This window comes from Phacochoerus africanus, chromosome 11, assembly GCF_016906955.1.
Source record: "Phacochoerus africanus isolate WHEZ1 chromosome 11, ROS_Pafr_v1, whole genome shotgun sequence".
NCBI classification, from domain to species: Eukaryota; Metazoa; Chordata; class Mammalia; order Artiodactyla; family Suidae; genus Phacochoerus; species Phacochoerus africanus.
In genome coordinates this window covers 86,603,720-86,630,983 of record NC_062554.1, presented here as the reverse complement: position 1 = coordinate 86,630,983, position 27,264 = coordinate 86,603,720, and the positions used below count along the sequence as shown (strand labels likewise).

At 37.5% G+C, this 27,264-nt stretch overlaps 1 protein-coding gene and 1 non-coding gene across 2 annotated transcripts in view; one reads left to right on the top strand and one right to left on the bottom strand.

Annotated features, from left to right (window-relative positions):
* Window positions 1-27,264, bottom strand: part of HDAC9 (histone deacetylase 9) — a 959,143-nt gene that overhangs the window by 839,472 nt on the left and 92,407 nt on the right. The gene's annotated exons all lie outside the window — the stretch shown is intronic.
* LOC125112290 (U6atac minor spliceosomal RNA) lies at window positions 10,960-11,086 on the top strand. The gene has a single exon (XR_007131088.1). It is a non-coding gene; the product is annotated as a U6atac minor spliceosomal RNA (small nuclear RNA).

Sequence of the window (27,264 nt, the reverse complement as noted above, 5' to 3'; positions counted from 1 at the left end):
TAACACCTACCCTGAAACTATTCCAAAAAATTGCAGAGGAAGGAACACTCCCAAACTCATTCTATGAGGCCACCATCACCCTGATATCAAAAGCAAACAAAAAGTCCACAAAAAAAGAAAATTACAGGCTGATATCACTGATGAACACAGATGAAAAAATCCTCAACAAAATACTAGTAAACTGAATCCAACAATACATTAAAAGGATTGTACACCATGATCAAGTGAGATTTACTCCAGCAATACAAGGATTTTTCAATGTCCATAAATCAATCAGTGCGACACATCACATTAACCAACTGAAGAATAAAAACCATATGATCCTCACAATACATGCAGAAAAAGCTTCTGACAAAATCCAACACCCATTTCTGGTTTAAAAAAAAAAAAAAAAAAAACCTTCCAGAAAATGGGCATAGAGGGAACCTACCTCAACATAATAGAGGCTATATATAACAAACTCAGAGCTAACATCATTCTCAATGGTGAAAAGCTGAAAGAAGTCCCACTGAGATCAGGAACAAGACAAGGATGTCCTCTCTCATTACTACTATCCAGCATTGTTTTGGAAGTCCTAGCCACGGCAATCAGAGAAGAAAAAGAAATAAAAGAATCCAAATTGAAAAGGAAGACGTAAAACTATCAATGTTTGCAAATGACATGATACTATACCTAAATCTTAAAAATGCTACCAGAAAACTGTTAGAGCTCATCAATGAATTTGGTAAAGTTGCACGATACAAAATTAATACACAGAAATCGATGGCATTTCTATACACTAACAATGAAAGATGAGAAAGAGAAAATACAGAAACAACCCCAGTTACCATTACATCAAAAAGAATAAAATACCTAGAAATAAACCTACCTAAAGAGACAAAAGACCTGTACTCTGAAAACTATAAGGCGCTGATGAAAGAAATCAAAGACGACACAAACAGATGGAAAGACATACCATGCTCTTGGACTGGAAGAATCAATATTGTCAAAATGAGTATACTATCCAAGGGAATCTACAGATTTGATGCAATCCCTATCAAATTACCAAGGACATTTTTCACAGAACTAGAACAAAATATTTTAAAGTTTGGAAGCACAAAAGACCCAGAATCATCAAAACAGTATGGTACTGGTACAAAAACTGAAATATAAACCAACGGAACAGGATAGAAAGCCCAGGATTAAATCCATGCACCTATGGTCAACTAATCTATGACAAAGGAGGCAAAAATATACAATGGAGAAAAGACAGTCCCTTCAATAAGTGGTGCTGGGAAAACTGGAAAGCTATATATAAAAGAATGAAATTAGAATACTTCCTAACAACATACACAAAGATAAACACAAAATGGATTAAAGACCTAAACATAAGACTAGATACTATAAAACTCTTAGAGGAAAACATAGGCCAAACACTCTCTGACATAAACCACAGCAGTGTCTTCTCTGACCCACCTTCTAGATTAATGACAATAAAAACAAAAATAAACAAATGTGACATAATTAAACTAAAAGTTTTCGCACAGCAAAAGAAACCCTAAACGAAATGAAAAGGCAACCTGAGATCAGGAGAAATATCTGCAAATGAATCAACTGACAAGGGATTAATCTCCAAATTTTATAAATACCTCCTACAGCTCAATACCAAAAAAAAAAAAAAAAAAAAAAACAAAAAAAACCACCATCAAAAAACAGGCAGATCTAAATGGACAATTCTATAAAAAAGACATATGGACAGGCAAAAAACACATGAAAAGGTGTTCAACATCACTAATTAGAGATGTGCAAATCAAAACTACTATGAGGTACCACCACCTTATACCAGTCGGTATGGCCATCATCAAAAAATCTACAAACAATAAATGCTGGAGAGGGTATGGAGAAAAGGGAACCCCATTACATTGTTCATGGGAATGTAAATTGGTGCAGCCAATGTGGAAAACAGTTTGGAGAGTCCTCAAAAAACTAAAAACAGATTATCATTTGATCCAGCAATCCCACTCCTGGGCATCTATCCAGAGAAAATCATGATTCAAGAAAAATACATGTACTTCAGTGTTCACTGAAGCACCATATACAACAGCCAAGACATGGAAGCAACTTAAATGTCCATGGACAGAGGAGTGGATAAAGACGATGTGGTACATATACATGATGGAATACAACTCAGGTATAAAAAGGAAAGAAATAATGGCACTTGCAGCAACATGGATGGACCTAGAAATTATCATGCTAAGTGAGGTTAGTCAGACAGTTAGACACCCACGTCATAAGCTATCACTTATATGTGGAATCTAAAATATGGATACAATGAACTTCTCTGCAGAACAGATACTGACTTACGGACTTTGAAAAATTCTTGGTTTCCAAAGGAGACAAGTTGGGAGGGGGAGGGATGGGCTGGGGGTTTGGGATGGAAATGCTATAAAATTAGGTTGTGATGATCGTTGTACAATTATAAATGTAATAAAATTCATTGAGTTAAAAAAATGCGTTGGTGTAGGGACTTCCTTTGTGGTACAGTGGGTTAATCTGGTGTTATCACTGCTGCAGCCTGGGTTGCTGCTGCAGCACAGGTTCAATCCCTTGCCCAGTAACTTTCACATTCCTCAGGTCCACCCAAAAAAATAAAAAATAAAAAGTGTGTTGTGTAAATAAATAAATACATTTTAATATCTTAAAACATAAAATCTCAGACTTACTCATCTGCAATTCAGTACCTTTTAATCCAAAAGGCTTTGAACCTACTAAAATGAAGCAAATGCCTGGGAAGCATAAGAATAACAGTAAGTGGAGAAGGCATGAGTATCCAGAACATTCAAATTCTAAATTATATTTAATTTACCTCTGAGTCAAGAACAAGCATCTGCACATACATGCAACATGCTTCACAAGGCAAGAAATTCTAAGGGGAAAAAAATCCCTTTAGGAACTGTTAAATTATCATAGGCAATTATTTTAAAGACCTACTATAGGAGGTAAAGAAACAAGATAATCATTAAACAATACCTTCAGAAAAATGAAGTTGTAAAACCTAATAGAAACCTGCCCACATAAAATAAAAAATTAACTAAAATTTCCAAGAGAGTTCTATGACCTGAAATTTTACTTAATTCAGGCCCAGAGGTACACAAAAGCAAAACAAACAAAACAACATTTGAATCTGCCTTTAGACAGCTGGAGGACATATATAAAATATGACAGTGGGTGCTGGCAAAAGTCTAGGACTTAAACAAAGACGGCAAATAGAGAGGCAAATGTCTTCCCCAGCATTCTCTTCTTAAAAATGTCAGAAGAAGACAAGCTGGATGATGACAGAGTAGAGAAGTTTATCATTTCCCACTACTGTGAAGTATTCTGAGTTATGTACAAGGTCTCATTACTAGCTGCTTAATTCTCATTTATTTTTCTCATCTGTAAATAGTAAATAATCAGTTGCCTAGAATAACTTCACTAGCCTTGCTTTTTTGACTCTAATCAGGAGAACAATGTGAACATAATCCATCTTTCAGGGAAAAAAATGTAAATGACACTGGTGTCAGGACATTGGCAGTAAAGCAAGAAGAAAAGACAAAGACACCAGAAGGAGAGTTCCTTGAAAGGAGCTGCTTCCTAGGAGTGGGGAGGGGCTGTTCTGATTGCCTGAAAAGGATCCTGGCAGGAAGCCCTTGTCTCCTGGGGTCTCTCAGAGGCACTCCTCCCTGAGAGCTGCCCTCCAGGGAATTGGATGAGGACCTGCAGTTAGTTCCACACTTCTCCATCTATGACCCAGCAGCTAAGTTCAATAGGGATCTGGTGGAGGCACAGGAAGCCAAGGTTCGGCCTTGGGACCATGATGTGTTCTAAGACCCAACATTATTTGTAATAAAGCAGTTATTCTGAACCCCTTCTCTTTCCTATATTCACTTCTTTGTGGCTCACAAGAAGAAAGGGAGTAATATATAATATTCTGGAATCCCACCCAAATAACAAAATTTTTGGCTTATTTCCCAAATTGACATAAAGTATGGAGAACTAAACACAAAAAGGACTAAGTAAAACTACCTAAAGATATAAACTCTGAGACAAGGAATGGGGGCGGATCTTTAAGCAATCCCTGGGGGGTCTCTACAGATGGGCTCTGCTGCAAAGTGGTCATAAGTTCCAGCCTAATGACGCCATAGCTTCCTGTGACAATTAAGGAACTGAGTATGGTCTCCTATGTTTAAAATGAGAAGGATGAACTAAAGCATCTCTAGGGCACCGTCCCCACTCCCTTCTCAGAGTTTATATAACAACACAAGTTATAACCAAAATTAATTTCAAGGTGCTTTGGTAATACCTTTAAAGGGAAAAATGAAAACCCGTATCAGTCCCAAATCACAAGACTGAAGCCAGCCAAGAAACAAAGCAATCTCTCTTTAAGAAAGAAGAAAAAACTAAAGATCTGCAGCAGCTTTAGAAACAGCTAAGGAGGGGAAAAAATTATAATAAGGAATTCAAATAGGACCTTGACCTCTGTAAAAGATAAGATACAAGAAGAATAAGCATTGGGCTAAAAAAAAAAGTAGTCTTGGTCTTATTTTTAAAGTAAACGTGTCCTTAGAAATATTATTAAAAATAACTGAATCCTCCAATTGCCTAGTGGTATTAGTCAACTACCAAAACTCAATAAAATCCCAAATTAGCTAGCAGATGAATTACGGCTTTTACACTTTATCCCAAATCCAATGTAATCCTATAGACACGATGGGCCAAACTCCTCAGAAAATGCCAAGAAACATTTGAGCCAGGCCAAAAAGTGCTAAAATGTTCCACTGACAAAGAATCCATAAGTCAACATGAAGCTTTCACTGGAAGACATAGCCTTTGAAGAGCAGTTTTCCAGCAATCCAGCCAAAACTCAGAGATTACTGAAAAAAGCTCTAAAACTCAAAATGGTTCCAAACAGAGGTGTGTATGAGGGGAATTTTTCATGGAAATTTATCATTTACAACCAATGGATTCAACCCCCTGATCCCATTACACCAGAGGATTTTAATTCTTCCTGGAAATTCCTCACAAATTACAGGTAACTACAGTCTGAGCAGAACTAGAACTTCTATGTATTTTTAAACAAGTCAATTGTTTCAATGAGATAAGTACATTATTTCCAGTAGACAGATAATTGTTTTCTTGTTCAATTGCATTACATTTGTGTATCCAGGTATAAAATGTTACAAATGGAAAATTACTGAGAAGCAAAGCAGTCATTAGTCATTATAAATAAATGGAGTAAAGGTGTTGCAAAAGTTTTACTAAGGCTTTTTTATGTTCCTGAATAAGATGATTTTATTTTTTTAATCTCCTATAAATCTGAATGCAGAGCAAACAGTAAAAGTAGATCCTTGCGCCTATACACAATACAGACCGAATTAAGATGTCTGCTGATCAACATGAATGGCTAAGTGACCTGGATACATATACAAAAGTAAAATTAATTAAAGGATAAATTATCCACCTTCACAAGAAATCCAGATATTTGGAATCTGTGGGAAGTAAAAATTAATTTTATAGTATTACTCTTGGAATTAAATAACATTTCCAGATTTTACTTCGTAGACAGAGAAATTGTATCACAAAAGTACATGTCTAACTATTGTGGTCACACTGTCTATTTCTCAGGAGAATTCTTAACTGTTTATTGTCCTCAATTAAGGAAACACAAAATAAATAAAAGACATTAAAAGACATTTTAAAAAATCAGCATTTTGTTAGTTTAAGACAAAATATTTCCAGATGATAGCTGCACACTGTACATGGTCACTAAGCAAGGATGGCCACAGAAAGTGTCTATTCGTAACAGCAAGTAAGAAGGCAGACAATGAGAACGATAAATAATATCTAACAAATGACACATCCAAGGGCTTGAGAAGTTTCATTTAACTTAATCTGAAGGGATTAAAGTTTATGCCATTTATTCCCAACTACTCAATAGTTTCTGTGCCAAATATATCAACATACACATTATTATACATTGTACATTTTTAAAATAGGGAGGTCATTATTTTCCAAACTACCTTTAGAAATTCACCATATTTCAAATTATGCAGTCATAGAAAATTGTTAAACGGTATAGACCACAATGTAAACATCACACATTGATCAAACACCCAAAACTGATACTGGATGTGCCTTAGAGGAATATGCCGTTCAGAACAGAATGTATTCTTCCAAAGTAAATTAAAAATAGGTATTGTGAGATGATCTGATGTTAACACAGATCAAGAAACACACAAGGAGTTGTGATATAATTTTGATTAAAATATGGGAAACATTTAAAGGATCATTTTAACTAGTGACTTCTCTTTTATTAATTATATAACTTGATTCTATAAGGGTTTTTTTGTTTGGTTTTTTTTTTGTTTTCTAGGTCAAATCGGAGCTATAACTGCCAGCCTACCCCACAGCCATAGCAACTCGGGATCCAAGCCATGTCTGTGACCTACACCATAGCTCATGGCAATGTTGGATCCTTAACCCACTAAGCAAGGCAGAGATTGAATCCACATCCTCATGGATCCTAGTCAGGTTCCTTAACCACTAAGCCACGAAGGGAACTCCCTATAAGGAGATTTTAAAAGTAAAAAAGCTTTGTAATAGAATAAAAATCCCCTAAAAACTAAAATTTCTTCACAGTGTTTGGATTTAAGAAAAAGTTCTGCTTACATTTTTCCTGGTTTTTTTCAAAGTTTTGTTAATTTTAACTATATAAAGTAGAGTTAGGCTCCTGTTTAAAAAAAAAAAAAAGTTTTTTTAAAACGCACCTTTAATGTTTAGGAAGAATTTCTTTTTGGTCCAAAGCTGTTTTTAGACAAGGTAATGTAAAACTTTGACTTATTTCATATATGTTGCAATATTTTGATTGATATTAAATTAATAAAAACTTCCCCCGAAGAGGCGAGAAAGATTAATTGAAATTTTTGATTTATTTTCTGAATTTACTCAACATCACTTCTGCAGCTTAGAACAATTTTTTGACATACAAAAATTTTTCCCCAGGACTATTCAGCTATAAGGAACCTTGAAAATTCTTAAACCAACCTTTATATTTTTGAAAAAGAAAATTAACGTTCTAGGAATTAAATGGTGAAACATGCCTATATATCTACTTAAATGTCACGTCAGGTTTAGAGAAAAGAATCCTAATTCCTGTTTCAGTCTTCATTTAAAGTGAAAAATAAAGGTAAAAGCAATGTCCAGAGATCTTGAGTATCTGAAGAACATCATTTAAAGCTGGGAACAGGAGTGGGTAAATAGTTGTCCACATGGAACTCACACATTCCCAGGCACAAGGCAGAAAAACCAATGTCAAGAGTGAACACTATCAACAACTAGTTTTCTGCATACTGACTCCTCTAGCTCCTCTAGCTCCAAAATTCCCACCTAGAGAGCCTCAATCAAATCTTTGCCCTCTGCTCCTCTTTCTCACTTTCCTGAGGACTTTATTCTGTCAAGTGACATTTGTTCACCAGCTTGCAAATGATTCAAAGATGTCACTCCCAGCCTAACACACACAGGCTACCTACCTTACTTAAGCTGCTTAAAATAACTTCACCTGAATCTCCAGTATCCCTTCAGAGTCAACAAAACCAAAACCATATTCTCCCTCAAAACTGACCGCCTATTTTCAATTTTCCCATTCCTATTGTTACAGTTACTCTCCAGAATTCTCACTCCCAAATTTTAAGTCCTCTTCAACTCCTCCCAGACCTGTGGCTCCCAGATCTGGTCACTCTCCATATCCTATGAATATTAGCCAGAGTGCTCCAAAAAAACAAAGCTATATTAAAAGAAATTAGCTCTCACAATATGTGGGCTATCCAATTCGTATGGGAAGGCCAGCAGGCTGTTGTAGAACCGGGAAGAACCAGTATTCCAATGTGAGGGCTGTCTGGCAGAATGCTCTCTTATTCAAGGAAGGTGAGAGTGTTCTTCTACTCAGGACCTCAACGAATTGGATGAGGCCCACTCACATTACAGTCTACAAGTTCAAATTTTAATCTCCAAAAGCACCGTCAGAAAAACACCCAGGATAATGTTTAACCAAGTATCTTGGCACCCAGTGGCATAGTCAAATTGACACAAAAAAATTAACCATTATACTATGGTTTTACTATTCAAAAATTTCACACCCTTTTCTCTTTCATTCTTTTTCTTTTTTTTTTTTTTTTGTCTTTTGTCTTTGTTGTTGTTGCTATTTCTTGGGCCGCTCCCACGGCATATGGAGGTTCCCAGGCTAGGGGTCGAATCGGAGCTGTAGCCACTGGCCTACGCCAGAGCCACAGCAACGCGGGATCCGAGCCGCATCTGCAGCCTACACCACAGCTCACGGCAACGCCGGATCGTTAACCCACTGAGCAAGGGCAGGGACCGAACCCGCAATCTCATGGTTCCTAGTCGGATTCGTTAACCACTGCACCACGACGGGAACTCCTCTACTTTCATTCTTACTACCATTATCTTAATTCAGATCCTTATGATCTCCTACTAGTTTTGAGCAGAAGGATGTAAACCAGCCCCTTCCCATTCTTTAGTTCACATATCACTGAATAGGAGGTAGATACACTTATTTGCAGAAACATTTCTACCACATCGTTCTTATTCTGTTCCTTAATTCACAATGGCATCTTACTCTAAATAGATCCAATTCTTTTCATATGTTGTACATAATCCAGACCTACCTGGCCTACTGACCTGTTTCTGCTGTCACTCTCCTAGATCAGAACTCACAATATAAGCGACCAATAGCTAAAGTATGTTCATTGCTCATTAATGCCCTTTTTCTACTCAAAGAAACATCCTTTCTCTACTCAACGCCCTTTCTCTACTTTCCTCTGGAAAGCACTGTGCATTCTTCTCTCCCTATTCCTATCTACCTGCTGAGATGTGTCTCCGGCTTCAACTCCTTTTGGAAGTTTTCCTAATTCTATAAATGCTATAAATCTTTTAACTTTCTAAACCTCATATGTATTTAAGCTAAACAAAACCATTCTTATTCTAAACTACTCTGTTTTGTACTCTAATTTATTTCTTTTGTACATTCATCTTTCCCTAGTCCCCAGTCTCACCCTATTATCTCCAAATACATAACCCTCTATTTATCTTGGGCTGAAAATCTGTGACTGAATCTGTGATGTGTTAATAAGCAATGGATATGCAAAGAAGTACTATTCTCAAGAACCCTAGAATTTGATATGAGAAATACATTACTATCCAAATCATTATGGAGCAATGTAGTACATGCTCTAAGAAAGGTACAAAGCTCTAAGAGGATACAGGGAGTATAACAGAGGGAGAATCTAAATAGTGGAATAATGTGGTATTGGATAAATTTAATAGGAGGAGAGGAAAAGGCATTTCAGTACTGAGAATAATCAGTGCAAAGGAATAAAGGCAATGAAGAAAAAAAAGGTAAAGAGACATTTACCAAAATGGTACCTATACTAGGCATAAAGGACCAGAACCCAGGCACAGAATGGCTGAAAAACAAGAGATTAAATTCAGCAGCAGAATAACTGAGTAATAGGTAGAGCCCCAGAGCAAAAACGTCTGTAATATTGAGAATGCTAAGTCCACAACTTGGGTTGGGCCAAGGAGAAACAGGCATGATTGGAGGATGGAGCCAAGTCATTTCTAACCAAGGGAGTTGGAAGTCCCTGAAGTATAGGTGAAATTATGTTTGCTCCTTATCCAGAATCCTAAAGAACAAAGACTCTCCAAAACTCATTGGGCATTAAATCTAAACTCATCTGGCAACAAAAACTGTCCTAAACACACATGAAGCTACCAGCAGTTCCCTGTGGTGCAGTGGGTTAAGGATCCAGTATTGTCAGTGCAGCAGCTCAGGTTGCTGCTGTGGCTTGGGTTTGATGCCTGGCCTAGGAACTTCTACATGCTGCAGGCACAGCCAAAACAAAACAAAGAAAACCAGACATGGAGTTCCCATCATGGCTCAGTGGTTAACGTATCCGACTAGGAACCATGAGGTTGAGGCTTCAATCCCTGGCCTTGCTCAGTGGGTTAAGGATCCAGCATTGTCGTGAGCTGTGGTGTAGGTCGCAGATGCGGCTCGGATCCCGTGTTGCTGTGGCTCTGGCATAGGCCGGTGGCTATAGCTCCTATTAGACTCCTAGCCTGGGAACCTCCATATGCCATGGGAGCAGCCCAAGAAAATGACAAAAAGACAAAAAAAAAAAAAAACTGACATGAGGCTACTTATTGTCTTCATCTCATTTAGTATTAATATCTATAAATTTCACTGCAGAAATACTGTTTTTATTATGGGAAGCTGTTCCAAATCCCATTAAAGATGACATGACACATAACACTAAGTTTGTGTGCCATATTAACTTTTTAAAAATCTGGTAATTTTTCAATTCTAAAACACACCTGACCCCTAGGGTTTTGGAAAGATTCTATGGACCTTAGATTTTGAGGTTCCATAGAACCAGTCAGATACACAAAGGGATCTACTGTCCAAAAAAAGGTTTCAGAGGTTATGATCAGTGGCAAACAAATAATATTAAAAACAAAAAACAAACTGCCATCATGAACTCTTAAATCAACCTTCTTCCTCCCCTTATAATGCCAAGAATACCAGAAAAAAACTTGTAAAACAACATTCTCTTTGCCTCCTATAACCTTAATAGATAGTTTCCTGGAATTGTCTATTCAAATAAAAAATTAATTTCCATGCACAGCTGGAAATACCACATTGGCAAGCATGAAAAAAACATCAAACACTAGTAGAGTAAATAAAAAGTATAAGCACTATAAAGACTCAACAAAATAGAGCTTGCTCAGTAAGATGGTCATATGGGAAAAGCTTTTTGTCTATATCATATACGAATGTACCTTTTAAAGTGAATTAGCAATACTCAAGGACACTTTGGATCCAGAAAAACAATTAGTGGATATTATTATTCAAGAGTGTTTCTAGAGTTGTATGAAAGGAGAAAAGGTAAGCAATCCTCCTGCCAGGGAAGAAAGAGGTCCTTAGGCCTGCACAGCACATGTATGGTTAAGACACTGCCACCTATGTCATAGCATTTAACCATGGTTTTTGTTTTTGCTTTTTTTCACTTTGAGATGACAGAAAGGTTTTGAAGTTGAATATTGGTGATGGTTGCACAATTACATGAATTACTTAATAACACTAAAGTGTATACTCAAAGAGTATAGATTTGATGATATACATGTATTTTAACACAATAAAAAATACTTCAAAAATATATAAAAACCTCCAACTAATAACAAAACAGAGCAATCTAAAAGAAAAATGGGCAAAGGATACAAACAGAAATTCAGAACAGGGGAAGAAATTCCAGCATTTATTGTGGGGAAAATGTTCAAAATCACTACAAACCAAGAAGGCGGGTTAAAAAAAAGAGTACAAGTATCATGTTTAATCTCTCAAATTAGCAGAGATTTTAAAGATTGAGAATTAAAAAAATAAAAAAAGAAGAAGTACTTTTCTCTACTCACTGACAAGATCAGGCTCTGGTTATAGATCTCCCTCCATTGGCTTGGAGCTAATGGGTTTCCCTCTTTGTACTGACAGCCATCTAACAAAAGCAGGCTCATGGTGCCATCTGGGGACTACTCCTTGATGCTGTAACTGCCTCAGGAAATGACTTGTGTGGCCAATATTCAACTAAGAACCAAACTAAATGAAATAATACACTTTGTACAAACACTTTAAAAATAAAAGAGGGAAAGACAGAAAACAGAACACCGCTTTCAGAAACTGCCACACACAAAGGCAAACAAGCAGCAGCAACAACGTGGGAAGGACAAAATCCCACATGGCATCCAGACAATGGGTCCCCTTGGCCCTCCTGCCTCGATTCTCAGATTGTCAGAGCAATATAAAAAGCCTCCATCAGCTCTTAGTGCAGAACTGACACTTTGTAAAAAGCAACAGGGATAAAGTTCAATAAAAAATCAATGTGCTATGAAAGCAAGATAGAGAAAAACACTCTACATGAACTTCATCACTTCAGGACTCCTTAACAAATGAAAGGTTGAGTTCAGGATACCAGGAACATTTCCAGATAACAGAGTTTCAAAGCGTCATCTTGTGTTATAAAACATGGAGCTACACTGCTATTTTCTTTGGCAAACAACCCCCAAATATCTCGTACTTTGTAAATCCAAAGGGATATCCCACAAGCAAAGTGAGGGATCAGTTTAACTATTTGAATATTTGTTCCCATATAGGAAGAGATATGTGGCTGGTACAAAGCAGGAGCTCAATAAATATCTGTGGAACTCAACTGAGCAAGTGGTAGAAGCCAATAAAGATTACTTGCATCTATTGATGAAATTTATCAGATTACTGTTCCAACTTTCCACCTGATTTAACCTATGAAAAACTACACCTTATCAATGGAGAGAGATTATGTTCTTTTCCATCTGGTATCGCAAGTACCAACCACCACAGAGCAAGGTGTTCAGAGGCTCAATGAAGATTCATCTCCCCAGAATCAGCATCTTTGATCCAACTCCTGCTGACAAAAACATAGGAATTTTAAAGTATGAGGCAGGGGTGTGGAAGAAGCATGGGTGGTTAAAACAAAATTATAAGCAGAGAGAAACCTGTGGATAGATAAACTACCTTAAGGAGACCCACTCAAATCAACTGGGAGTCAGACTCTTTCAATATCTTCATCTCAAAAATGGGAGAAAGACTCAATCAATGGCTTTCAAGCTTCTTCAACTTCTTCTCACACTGAAAAATACATTTCATATTAATGCACTATATTTTTTTTTTTTTGGTCTTTTCTTGCTCCCGTGGCATATGGAGGTTCCCAGGCCAGGGGTCCAATCGGAGCTGCAGCCACCGGCCTACGCAATGCAGGATCCGAGCCGCGTCTGTGCCTCACGGCAACGCTGGATCGTTAACCCACTGAGCAAGGGCAGGGACCGAACCCACAACCTCATGGTTCCTAGTCAGATTCGTTAACCGCTGCGCCACGACGGGAACTCCCTGTTCCATTATTTAACTGAAACTACTAAATTGATTTCCTGACACACAAACAGTTCATGACATGAAGTCTGGAAAACACTGGACTAGATGATTTCTTTCCAGTTCATTAAATGAAAAAGCATGATTTTTACTTAGAAGCAATTTAAAAATATCTGCCACTCCCAAATACCAGTTCCTCAATGACTTTTCCAAAGCTAATTCCTGAATGAAATGATATAATCCCTACAACATGCTTGCCTTCTCTTCTTCAATGTAAATACCCATGTTCTTTTCTACTAAGACGTCCTTAAAAGTGATTTTACCAGAGTGTATGACTATTGCCAAACCTGACAGCAAAAGCAAGAGCAAGGGATTCTGCAATAAAAAATTAAAATTTACCAAAGGAATTCCCTTTTATTTATAACAAAGTACATCTGAATCTTTGTAAATCATCAGGCAGTAACTAAATCAAGCAAAAGTCAAAAGGATACTCATGCGGCAGAAGCGAACCATTTGAGTCTTGATTTTAACTAAATAAAAGATATTCCAAATGGTTGCATTCTCTCTTTCCCCTGAAATGAGAATATTCAGACTTTCTAGAATAGCATACATTGTCACTTTTATATACTTTCTTAATTGCCTGCCTTCTGCTGAAACACCCGCACCTCATTCCATCTCCTTTCCACCAACTTTAGTAATGCCCCAAACTAATGCATGTGCAGGAATCTCTGGTGAAAAATGAGCTTGCTTTGAGTAAAACAAAACTTCTCAATCACAATAGCGTTTTCTTCAGTATATAGCTGGGGAAAGGCCTTGTTTACTTCTTCCCACCCAAAACATGGTCTCTCCAAAGACATTACAATCTTAACATGATATCGTAACATATCATTTGTGCTTGTCAATGATTTCAAAATGCTTTATTCTAAACCTTCTCTTGATTTCTAAGTCTACAGGATAAAGAAGAAATAAATTCTTCTTTATAATATATAATCTTATAGTTCATATTATATTTATAATTTATAATAAATTATAAAAATAAATATTTAATCATTATATAAAATAAAATGCAAAGCCTCCAATTTTCAAATTTAAAAAGCATGTTAGGGAGTTCCTGTCATGGCACAGCAGAAATGAATCTGACTAGGAACCATGAGGTTGCAGGTTCAATCCCTGGCCTTGTTCAGTGGGTTAAGGATCCAGCGTTGTTGTGAGCTGTGGTGTAGGTCACAGACAGGGCTCAAATCTGGTGTTGCTGTGGCTCTAGCATAGGCCGGTAGCTGTAGCTCTGATTAGACCCCTAGCCTGGGAACCTCCACATGCCACGGGTGCGGCCCTAAAAAAACAATAAATAAATAAATAAATAAATAAATAAATAAATAAATAAATGTGTTAATAAATATCAAAGAAATACTAATATCAAACAAATACTAATGTCAAAAAATTAGGTCCATTGTAATCCCACAATCAAAGCATTCTGTGTATTTTCCAAACTTGGCAAGACATATTTTTAATTTTTGAACTACTAATTCTGGAGGAGAAACAAACATCATTAACTTCCTCTTCAGTCACTAGCTCTCTGTGCCATGTGTTTTTATCGCTTCCTGACACAAGGAAATACGTGTGGAACAAAGAAAGATATTCAAAGAGAGTTCCCTAGATTAATTTAAAACCATTCTTTCAGGAATTGAGAGAGTGTAAACATTTTAAAATAATGGTTCAGGATGACAAAAACTACTCAGAAAACCTTCACATTTCTTTTTTACATGATTTCATCTAATGTTCAAAACAGGTTTGCAAAGATTGATGAATAAACTGAGCTGGTTAAGTTAGATAACTTTCCTTCACCCACACAGCTAATAAATGACAGACGCAGAATTTAAATTCAGTTTCACACCTAACCTCATGGTGGACACTATATTATACTGTGTTCCCTCTGATCCTTTTGACCAAAGTACAGGTTTTTACATTAGCCTATCTATCCAAACCATCATGGTTTTTTTGTGTATCAGTGGTAGGGAAAGTAATCAATAGAGGCTGTAGATGATGATAAGAACATGTGGAGTGATTTATCATTTTATAGCTAAATTGTATTCAAGTTATTTATTGAATCCTAGGTTCCAGGTAGTACCCTAAATACTCGGGATCCTAAACAAAGATACAAGTTTAGCTCATGCTCTAAGGAATTAGTAGGGAATTTAGTAAAAGCTGTCTTAGGATGCTTGAGTTGCTATAACAAAATACCATAGACTGAGTATTTTAAACAACACAAATTTGTTTCTCACAGTCCAAGATCTAGGTGCTCACAGATTTGGTATTGGTGAGGGCCTGCTTCCTGGTTTGCGGATGGCTGCCATCTAGTTCTGTGCTCATATGGCATTTCTTGGGTACATGCATGCTCATGAAGAGAGATCTCTCTTTCTTGATCTTCTTAAACATACCAATCCCATCGTGAGGGTCTATTATTATGACCTCATCGAAATCTAATTATTTTGAAAGGCCCCATCTCAATATACACATTGGGGGCTAGGGCTTCAGTATGAATTTTCAACATATGAACTTCAATATAAGAATGGGCTTCAGCATATGAATTCTAGCCCATAGCAGCAATCTAAAAGGTAAACCAGTAAGTCATAATTAGTTTGATACATGTAATTCCTAAAATATTACCACTTGACTGCATTCACCAAGCATTTATTGATAGTGAAAGGAAAATAAACTTTTGACAATAGATAAAAATCTATGAGATCGATAATATTCTCCACATGATACAAATGAAGAAACAGGCTCAGAGATGATAATTTGTCCAAGATCAAAGTGGGAAGTAAGGGAGATTGGATTTACACATGAATCCACCTGGATTCAAAATTCAGCCTCTTTCCACTGGAACAGAAGAAGACAAGAGCCTCCCTCACAGCCTGTTGTAGGGTGTGCATACCATGGCCCTCCCTAGCAAGAAAGAGAATAGCCTCAGAAGCCAGGTTCAAACACATATAGCACCTACAATCACTCTTTGGATAAGAGGTGACTAAGGAGACAAAGACAAATACTGTAGGATATCACTATATGTGGAATCTAAAAAATGCCACACACTAGTAAGTATAACAAAAAGAAGCAGATTCATAGATATAGAGAACAAACTAGTGGCTACTAGTGGGGAGGGGTAGGCTGGCAGCTGCAGCTTCGATTTGACCCCTAGTCCAATACCTTCCATATGCCTTGGGTGTGGCCTTAAAAGACCAAAAAAAAAAAAAAAAGATGCATACATATTTGAAATATTAAATCAGTATTTTAAAAGTGTTTTAGGATGGTGACCCCAATCCATTTACCTTTCTTCAGCTCTGAGAAAGTCACTGATATTCAGTGAATATCAAGTACAGCAAAATTTAAAGGGTATACATCTGTTCTGGTATTGTGTATAGTATGTACCTAATAAATGTGCTGTGGATGAATGGATGGATAAATAGCTAGATGCAGAAAAGAATGAATTAATATTCACATTACTTTATCATTTTCAGAATATATAATTAAACTTAATTAATAATTTGTTTTACTCAGGGGTTTAAAATGATTTCTTTAACTTCCAGTTAAACATCTACCATATTTACTTCTAATTTGTATGATAGCCAAAGGGTCTAGATTTTTCCTTTCCAAAAAGAAAACAATTACACATTGCTATTTTATTTGCAATTTTTAAAATTTGAGGTTTATAAAAATACTATATTTAAAAGGAATCTGGAGAAAACAGAAATTACTGAGAAGAAAAAATATATATGTAGTATGATAAGAGATTTTTCTTTCTTTTTTTGGCTGCACCCACAGCATATTAAAGTTCCTGGGCCAGGGATTGAACCAGTGACACAGCAGCTGCAGTAACACCGCCAGATCCTTAACCTGTTGTGCCATAAGGGAACTCCAGAAGATTTTAAAAGCTTATTAGTTTTGCTTATTAGTGGTGCAAATTAGGAAGGAGAAAAGAAAAAGAAAAAAGCAATAATCTTTATTTCAATGTTCTATTTAACAGCCATTTCACTAATAATGTAGAAAGTTTTACAGAACAATGACTTTTTGGTCATTATCTTTCTCTTGTTTCATAATCTTATTTCATAAAACTTTTATCTTGCAATATTAGGGCTCTTTTTGTAATCTAGTTTGTATCATTTAGGGGGAAGATAAGCCATACATGTTATGTGTGTGTATCTAGGCCTGTTTTTCTGTCTTTGTCTCTCTCTCTAAATTACGCATATAATTTAGAAGTGGAACAATTCATGTGTTAGTTAAACACTTATTTACAAGTTAAACTCCTTTATGTATTTCATACTGTGCTCACATAAAAATATCTTATGCTTGTATAGATGTGAGAATTCACGTCTTTGGAGAATTCATTTTAATGTCTTTGGGTTTTTCAGAACATAGTTTGCATCTTAGTGATGTGCATGAAAGAGTGGCCAGGAGAACTCAGGTATGACTTACTGTTACAACATAGGTGGTACGGGCTGATTTCCTCAACACATAGTGGTAGCATGAGTTCTTGGATGGTCACAGCTGTGCGCTTATACTCTGAGTCTGTCTAAGGACCACCAGGCCTTACCACCCCCCACAAGGCCTGGGTAAATACCTGAGAATTTTGGCTCAGTAGGCTCACGCAGAGCCTGGGAACTTGTGTATTAATACACCCCAGGTGATTCTTATCACACAAGCCTGAAAAACAGTGATATCATACATGGAAAGGAGCACATTGAAGGAGCACATTGAAGGCTGGAAATGTGGTTTGACGTATACTCTGGACACTAAGAATATCTCAGGAGTACTGGCAATTTTTATAGACCATGGCAAGCCATGCAAGATTTTTGAAGAAGGAAATAATCAGATTTGGGCTTTGTAGGAGTTACTAGGCAGTAGTGTACAATTAGGCTAAAAGGCAAAGAGACTTAAAATGTACTAGTTGGAAGACTACTACAACAGTTAGAAGAAGTAATAAGCACGAAAAGTCGGCAACAAAAATGGAAGACTGAGTCAATCAAGATTGAGCTCAACTTGATGTGGGAGGGAGCAGAGTAAGAGTTCCAAAAATGACACCACTGACGGGAGTTCCTGTCGTGGCTCAGTGGTTAATGAATCTGACTAAGAACCATGAGGTTGCAGGTTCGATCCCTGACCTTGCTCAGTGGGTTAAGGATTCTGCGTTGCCGTGACCTGTGTTGCAGACTCGGCTCAGATCCCATGTTGCTGTGGCTCTGGCGTAGGCCGGCAGCTACAGCTCCAATCAGACATCTCCTTTGCTAGGAGGTGCTAGATACATCTTCTCAGCTCTTTGAAACTCATTTACAAATCATACTGATAAAACCTATCTTGCAGGACTGCTTTCAAGATTAAATGATATTATTTGTGGAGTTTCCATGGTGGCTCAGCAGAAACGAATCTGACTAGGATCCATGAGGATGCAGGTTTGATCCCTGGCCTCACTCAGGGTTAAGGGTTCAGCGTTGCCATGAGCTGTGGTGTAGTGTAGGTCACAGATGCAGCTCGGATGTGGCGTTGCTGTGGCTGAGGTGTAGGCCAGCAGCTACTGCTCCAATTCGACCCCTAGCCTGGGAACCTCCATATGCCATGGGTGTGGCCCTAAAAAGACCAAAAAAAAAGATATTATTTGTACACTTGATCCACAGTAGGTGGTTATAGGCAATTTCACTTTTACCTGCTTTTATCTTCACTGGCTTTAATTTCAATGACTTAAATTTATTCCAGACACACAGTAGGCTCTCAATATACACTTTTTGAATGAATGAATTATTACTGCTATTAGCAATTCTATTGAAGACTGAGAAAAGATCATGGGATTTGCCCATTAGACTGTAATTGCTGCACTCAGAGATTGCTCAAATGCCTAGGGGTTTTGAACACTGGGGGAAATCAAAGTCAGTCCAAGTGGTAATGACATTCTAAATCAAGTAGCATTATAGAGTAAAAGAGTTTTTCAGGTTTTATTGGTTTGTCTTTTATATTCTGCATGTTAAAGAAACAAAGCCTTCCAGCTAGGAAGTAAAAATATGCTTTATTAACATTAACAGGTTTTAAAATACCTTAGGTTTTATTTAGTTTTTATAGTATATTATCTCATTCACTCTTTAGCTCCTTGAGTTAAGGAATTCAGTTACTATTATCGCCATTTCTATTTTAAAGATGCACAAAGTGAAGAGATCTCTTGTGGTGCAATAGTGTTGTCACTGCTGCAGCTCAGGGTCACTGCAGTGACGTGGGTTTGATCCCTGACCTGGGAACTTCCACATCTCCTCAGCATGGTCACAAAAAAAAAAGAAAGAAAGAAAGAAGAAAAGATGCACAGTTTCAGAGAAGCTGAGCAACCTTTAGCGTCAGAGCCAGGAATTTAACTGAGGTCTTGTGACCACAAGTTTGCAGTTTTCTACTACCTGCATTCATCAAGCTCATTCACATTATTCCAAATAAGCTCTCTTCTCTGCTTCCCCCACCCTAAGTAGTGTTCCCCCGTACAAATTGGAAGCAAAGAGTAGGGCAGAGTCTTGAGGGCTTTGGGAAGTTTTGAGAGTACTGGTCCTTCCTCAAAACCCAACCAGTACAAGAGAACACCTATCCTCCTGCTAGTCCAGTGCCAGCAGCAGACACTAATGCCTGGAGTTCGCCTGCGCCCTCTTAGCTTCAGAAAATATCAGGACAGTTTTTTTGGAAACCTTTCCTACAAAGAAAGCACAAGCCTTAACTTCCGATCTTAACCAATTGGTTAAAGAGAAAAACTGGTCTTCATACTGTGTTACTGTTACCTTGCACTACTGCCTTTGGTGTTAGGCTGCTTGAATTCACAATCTGGCTTTACCCTCAACTAGATGCACAACTTTAGACGTTATTTGTGTCTCTGAGACTGGTTTCTCCTCTTTAAAATGGGAATTTTAGAAAACAGCACCTACCCCATAGGGTTTTCACTATGATTAAATGAGACAGTACATAATAAAGCACTGAAAATAGAACAACTAAGAACTTGAAATATAATGAACACTCAACACATGCTCATTGCTGTTCAGCAATGTGTGATATACCCAGTCTTATCGTGAAAGCAACCCATGCCCAGAATGATCAGGACATTTTACACACAATGACCAAACATCACTCTGTAACAGTAACCATGATTTCACTATGGAGGAAAAAACACCCATTGAATCACTGAATTTTTCATTGACTGCAAGTGTCACATTCACTCCACTGATTTTGAATTACTTATTTGTAAACTAATGTACACTTAGAGTTCATAAATTGGAATAATGGGGGAGAGAACTAGACTCACAGTTGAGATTCAACAATCTTAAACATAATAAAGGAGTTTAGAGATACACAGAAAAAAATCTTTTTAAAACACATGACTATGTACTTTCATATGTCCTTGTAACAATTAATGCATAAATGAGATTAATTTGTCTCCTTTCAAAATATAAGAACTAAGAGTTTAATTTTCATAACTAATTAGATAACATTTCCTTTTTTAGAAAGTATATGTCATCTCCTAAAGGGTAAGAATTTTATATTTACTTTCTCCTGCTCTTTTGTGCTTCCTTGATGTTTCTTTTAATAGCAGTTCTCAACACTGGTTGCATAATATAATCACATTGGGGTTTAATGAATACCCATGCCTCGGCCTCTCAGAAGTCCAATTAAGTCAGAATCACTGAGACTGGGGGTCCCATTTCAGGTTTTCTTTTCTTTTCTTTTCTTTTTTAAGCTCTATGGATGATTTTTAATACATAGCCCAAACTCTAGCTTACCCAATGTCTTTCAAACAAGAGCGATGGACATATTTGCCTTGATTGTTATCTGTAAATAAAGTTGTTTTACTTCAAACTGTAAAACCACTTATTCTGAAAGTCGACCTTGACTGTTAATGCGAGTTAGTTTGATTTCCCTTGATTCTAACCAAACACTTTTGTGGGAGTCTCATTTCATTAATTTTGCTAATAAAGTTAGGTGGGGTGAATTATATAAGAAAATCACATTATACCCAGCACTAAACTACAGTACTAAAAAAAAATACAACATACAGGATACATATTAAAGCTCTTCAGCATTTTTTAAAAGAACTTAGGTATGATGCTAGTTTTGTAAGAGGTGAAATTATAAATCAAGGAGAAAAATGCGATTTCATGAAAACCAGTACCAAAAAATATAATATTATAACATTATTTGACACAACTACAAAGCTATTCTAAATTTTTTTTTATTTAATATCTTAAGTCTTCAAGTAAACATGCTGGATACAGATGTGGGCAAATGGGGGTGAGGGAGAGCAAGACCAGCATGAAAAACTTGATCTGGTATACCAACAGCTAACAAAAAGGAACATAACATATTTCAAAGGCAGTAATTTTATGGATTATTTAATAGTGTCCTTTTTGCATACTCTGTGAGAAGGGTGCAATAAAATAAAGTTTCAGGCATCCTGAGAGGAGGGGGAGGAGAAAGCTCAACAGTCTAGGATTCTCACCATTTATGTGTTATCTGTCCTTTCAATATCTTTGTTTACAAACTGTTTAAAATGACAATGATATTGAATTATTCTGACAATCCTCTTACACTGCCATAACCCCTCTTTAGATTAGGCCTCCTCTATTGGGAAAAACATGGAGTAAGGTGGGAAAATGGAATCCCACAAAGGAGCTAAGGATTTGAAACAAAATCAGGTTCACAGACACAGATGACATTAGTTAAGAAAATATTTAGATTTATCTCCTTCAAGCAACTCAAGTTATTAAGTAGAATCTTATACATAGTGGAAATAACTCAGGACTGAAAGACTGGTTTATTTGCCTGCTTAAATATTCAGACTTTTTAAAATGAATCGACAGAGAGCTTTTTTTTTTAAATTTCTTTTATTGTTATTTCTCCAATACAAATTTTTTCTACTGTACAGCATGGTGACCCAGTTGCACATACAAGTACCATTCTATTTTAGCCCATTATCATGCTCCATCATAAGTGACTAGACATAGTTCCCAGAGCTACACAGCAGGATCTCACTGCTAATCCATTCCAAAGGCAATAATTCGCATCTATTAACCACAAACTCCCAGTCCATCCCACTCCCTCCTCCTCCTCCTCGGCAACCACAAGTCTGTTCTCCAAGTCCATGATTTTCTTTTCTGTGGAAAGGTTCATTGTGCCGTATGTTAGATTCCAGATGTGTGATATCATATGGCATTTGTCTTTTTCTGACTCACTGCACTCAGGATGAGAATCCCTAGTTCCATCCATGTTGCTGCAAGTGGCATTATTTTGTTCTTTTTTATGCCGAGTAGTATTCCATTGTGCATCTATACCACATCTTCCTAATCCAGTCACCTGTCAATGGACACTTGGGTTGTTTCCCTGTTTTGGCTATTGTGAGTAGAGCTGCAGTGAACATGCCGGTGCGTGTGTCTTTTTCAAGGGAAGTATTTGTCTGGATTTATGCCCAAGAGTGGGACTGCTGGGTCACATGGTAGTTCTATGTATAGTTTTCTAAGATATTCCATACTGTTCTCCATAGTGGTTGTACCAGCTTCCATTCCCACCAACAGTGCCAGAGGGTTCCCTTTCCTCCACACCCCATCCAGCCTTTGTTATTTGTGGACTTATTAATGATGGCCTTTCTGACTGGTGTGAGGTGGAATCTCGTGGTAGTTTTGCTTTGCATTTCTCTAATAATCAGGGATGTTGAACATTTTTTCATGTGCTTGTTGGCCATCTGTACATCTTCCTTGGAGAGATGTCTATTCAGGTCTTTTGCCCATTTTTCCATTGGGTGGTTGGCTTTTTTGCTCTTGAGTTGTATAAGTTGCTTGTATATTCTAGAGATTAAGTCCTTGTCAGCAGCATCATTTGAAACTATTTTTTCCCGTTCTGTAAGTTGTCTTTTTGTTTTCTGTTTGGTTTCCTTTGCTGTGCAAAAGCTTGTCAGTTTGATTAGGTCCCATTGGTGTATTTTTGCTCTTATTTCTGTTGCTTTGGGAGACTGACCTGAGAAAATATTCGTAAGGTTGATATCAGAGAATGTTTTGCCTATGTTGTCTTCGAGGAGTTTGATGGCGTCTTGTCTTGTATTTAAGTCTTTTAGCCACTTTGAGTTTATTTTCGTGCATGGTGTGAGGGTGTGTTGTAGTTTCATTGATTTGCATGCAGCTGTCCAGGTTTCCCAGCAATACTTGCTGAAAAGACTGTCTTTTTCCCATTTGATGTTCCTGCCTCCTTTGTCAAAGATTCACTGACCAAAGGTGTCTGGGTGTATTTCTGCGTTCTCCATTCCGTTCCATTGGTCTGTCTGTCTGTTTTGGTATCCGTACCACACTGTCCTGATGACTGTGGCTTTGTAATATTGCCTGAAGTGTGGGAGAGTGACGCCTCCTGCTTGGTTTTTGTTCCTCAGGGTTGCTTTGGCAATTCTGGGTCTTTTGTGGTTCCATATACATTTTTGGATTGTTTGTTGTAGTTCTGTGAAAAATGTCATGGGTAATTTGATAGGGATTGCACTGAATCTGTAGATTGCTTTGAGTAGTGTGGTCATTTTTACAATATTAATTTTTCCAACCCAGGAGCATGGAATATCTTTCCATTTCTTTACATCTTCTTTAATTTCCTTGATTAATGTTTTATAGTTCTTGGCATATAAGTCCTTCACCTCTTTGGTCAGCTGTATTCCCAGGTGCTTGATTTTTGGGGGTGCAATTTTAAAAGGTATTGTATTTTTGTATTCTTTTCTAATATTTCGTTGTTAGTATAGAGAAATGTGACTGATTTCTGAATGTTAATCTTACATCCTGCTACTTTGCTGAATTTGTTGATCAGTTCAAGTAGTTTTGGGGTTGAGTCCTTAGGGTTTTCTATATCTAGTATCATGTCATCTGCATACAGTGACAGTTTTACCTCTTCTCTTCCTATTTGGATGCCTTTTATTTCTTTTGTTTGTCTGATTGCTGTGGCTAGGACTTCCACTACTATGCTGAATAAAAGTGGTGAGAGGGGCATCCTTGTCTCATTCCAGATTTTGGTGGACAGGCTTTCAGCTTTTCTCCGTTGAGTATTATATTTGCTGTGGGTTTGTTGTAAATGGCTTTTTATTATGTTAAGGTATGTTCCCACTATACTCACTTTGGTAAGAGTTTTGATCAGGAATGGATGTTGGACTTTGTCAAATGCTCTCTCTGAATCTATTGAGATGATCATGTGGTTTTTGACTTTTCTTCTGTGAATGTGGTGTATGATGTTGATTGATTTGCACATATTGAACTATCCTTGTGAACCTGGGAGACTGGCAGCTTTAAACAGGGATAAGAGACAATACCTGAAAGTTACAATGTGGCTTGGTCTAAGGCCCTCTGCTCTTTTCTCTTTCTCCCATTTTTTAATTGATAAGTTGATGTTTGCTAATTTGAAGCCACTCATGTGCAACTTCTCTTCAGATCACTCTTAAATTGTTATCTTTGGGTCCAACTTTTCTTCAACTTTATCCTCAGGCTAGCCTCATGATAACTGTTTTTTACTGTCAACGATACAAGCTCGAGAAATCACGTACCTGATCTGAGTCCTATTTCCACTGTATTTACTGTGAGACCTTGATGGAGCAAGATACTTAACCTCTCAAATATCAACTTCCTCACTTATAAAATGGGGATAAGAACAATACTGACCGTGGGAGTTTCGAAAAGAAATTCATGATATAAAGAAAATGTAATGGTAAGACCCTGGCCTGTGGAAAGAACTCAAAAAATGTTAGCTACCATTTATCAATATCTCTTACTCTCAATAATTCTAGCCTCAGTCTTGAAGTTTAAATTCCCACTGTGTTTTTCTGTCTTCTAATCCATCACTTTATCCTGGATATTCCTCTTTTGAAACTTTTTTTTTTTTAATTTACCTCTTCTTTTTTTTTCACTGATGTCTGCTTCCAATATTTACAGAATGGACATGACAGCAAGAATACAAAGAGGTCTGCCTGTCATGTTTTCTAATTTTTTTTAAATATATAAATCAATCTATCAGCTATTAAAAAAATATGTTCTACCTTCTCATCTTGAAAAAATATACCTTAGAAATAACCTAGAAGAATAGGTTTAAACTTAGATTTCTCAGGTGCCTATGGGTTCTGGGCCAGAATGTCTGAGCAAAAGGTGAATGGGGTCCTAGATTTTGGACCCTGGCTCCTGCCTTCAGCCATGACCTACCTCCTTTCCCCACCTCCACACCTTGTGGATTCTCTTCCCATCGCCCTCCCCAATGCCTTCTGAAATCCTACCCATCCATCAAGGACATTTCATATACGTCCTTCTCCAAATTTCCACTGAGCCAGGTATGATCTCATCTTCCTCTGAGTATCCAAATTGTTTTGTTTCTGTATATTCTAATGGAACTAATGGCATTTTGTGTTGCATTTTTATCAGTCCCTGTTATTTGTTTTCCTAGTTATAGGTGGCTTCTATTCCATCAGAGATTCTCTGAGCTCAAAGGCAACAGCATGCAAGAATCTCCGATGAGCTTTAAACAAAACAAAACAAAAATCCTATGGGCTCCATGGAAAACCAAGCACAATGTGGGGTGAAGAAGCAGGCATCATTATCTTTGAAAACTCTACTGCTGATGTTGATGTGCAGCCAGGGTTGGTAAGAATTGTATAAGATTATATATTCTTTGGTGGGGGAGGACAAAGTTTATGCTTTATTTTGTACTCAACACATTCTTTTGTATTGAACTGAAGCTGACACATCTTTTCCCCATTGCAAAACACTTTTGGGTCTACAGGCTGCACATAACTCCTAGAGTTACTGAAATAATTGACAAGCATTGAGGCATGATGATTGGTTGTGCTCTAAAATTATATGAAAGGACACATACACAGAGTTAATCTAGTTATCTGGGTCAAGTTGTCTCCCTTACCTTTATACCTGCATTTATTCTGTATGATGTATTATTGAAAACAGAATGAACTTCTTAAAGGCATGGTTAGCATGTTATTCCTAATATCTAGCACAGTGTCTGGCATATAGTGGGCATGAAATAAAAGTTTAATAAATAGGTAGATGAATGAACAAAGACATAAATACACATTACAAACCGTCATGACTTCAGAAACTATTTCAGTTGTTTGGTAGGCTGAATAATGATCCCCCCAAAAGATATCCACACATCTCTATCCCTGGAACCTACGACTGTTACCTCATATGGCACAGAAGTACTTTGCAGATGTGATTAAAGATTTTGAGATGAAGAGATTAATCATATGTATCATTATAACAGAGAGGCAATGAGAGATTTGATACATGTAGAAGAGGAGAAGTTCCCTACACTCTTGGTGGGTATGTAAATTGTTATAACTACTATGTAGAACAGCATGGAGGTTTCTCAGAAAACTAAATATAAAACTACCATATAATCCATCAGTCCTACTCCTGGGCATTTATCCAAACAAAACTTTCATTCAAAAAGATACCTGTAGGAGTTCCCGTCGTGGCGCAGTGGTTAACGAATCCGACTAGGAACCATGATATTGCGGGTTCGGTCCCTGCCCTTGCTCAGTGGGTTACCGATCCGGCGTTGCAGTGAGCTGGGGTGTAGGTTGCAGACGCGGCTCGGATCCCGCGTTGCTGTGGCTCTGGTGTAGGCCAGTGGCTACAGCTCCGATTCGACCCCTAGCCTGGGAACCTCCATATGCCGCGGGAGCGGCCCAAAGAAATAGAAAAAAAAAAAGATACCTGTACTCTACGCTCATAGCAGCATAATTCACAATATCCATGACAGGGAAACAACCTAAATGTCCAATGACAGATGAATGGATTAAGAAGATAAGGTACGGAGTTCCCGTCGTGGTGCAGTGGTTAACAAATCCGACCAGGAACCATGAGGTTGCGGGTTCGGTCCCTGCCCTTGCTCAGTGGGTTAAGGATCCGGCATTGCCGTGAGCTGTGGTGTAGGCTGCAGATGCGGCTCGGATCCCGTGTTGCTGTGGCTCTGGCGTAGGCCGGTGGCTACAGCTCCGATTCAACCCCTAGCCTGGGAACCTCCATATGCCGCAGTAGCGGCCGAAGAAATAGCTAAAAAGACAAAAAAAAAAAAAAGATATGGTACGTATATACAATGGAATACTACTCCGCCTTTAAAGAAAAAGAAATAATGCCATCTGTAGCAACATGGACGCAAACAGCAATTCTGAATACTAAGTAAATCAGAAAGAGAAAGACAAATACCATATGATAGCACTTATATGTGGAATCTATATTATGGCTCAA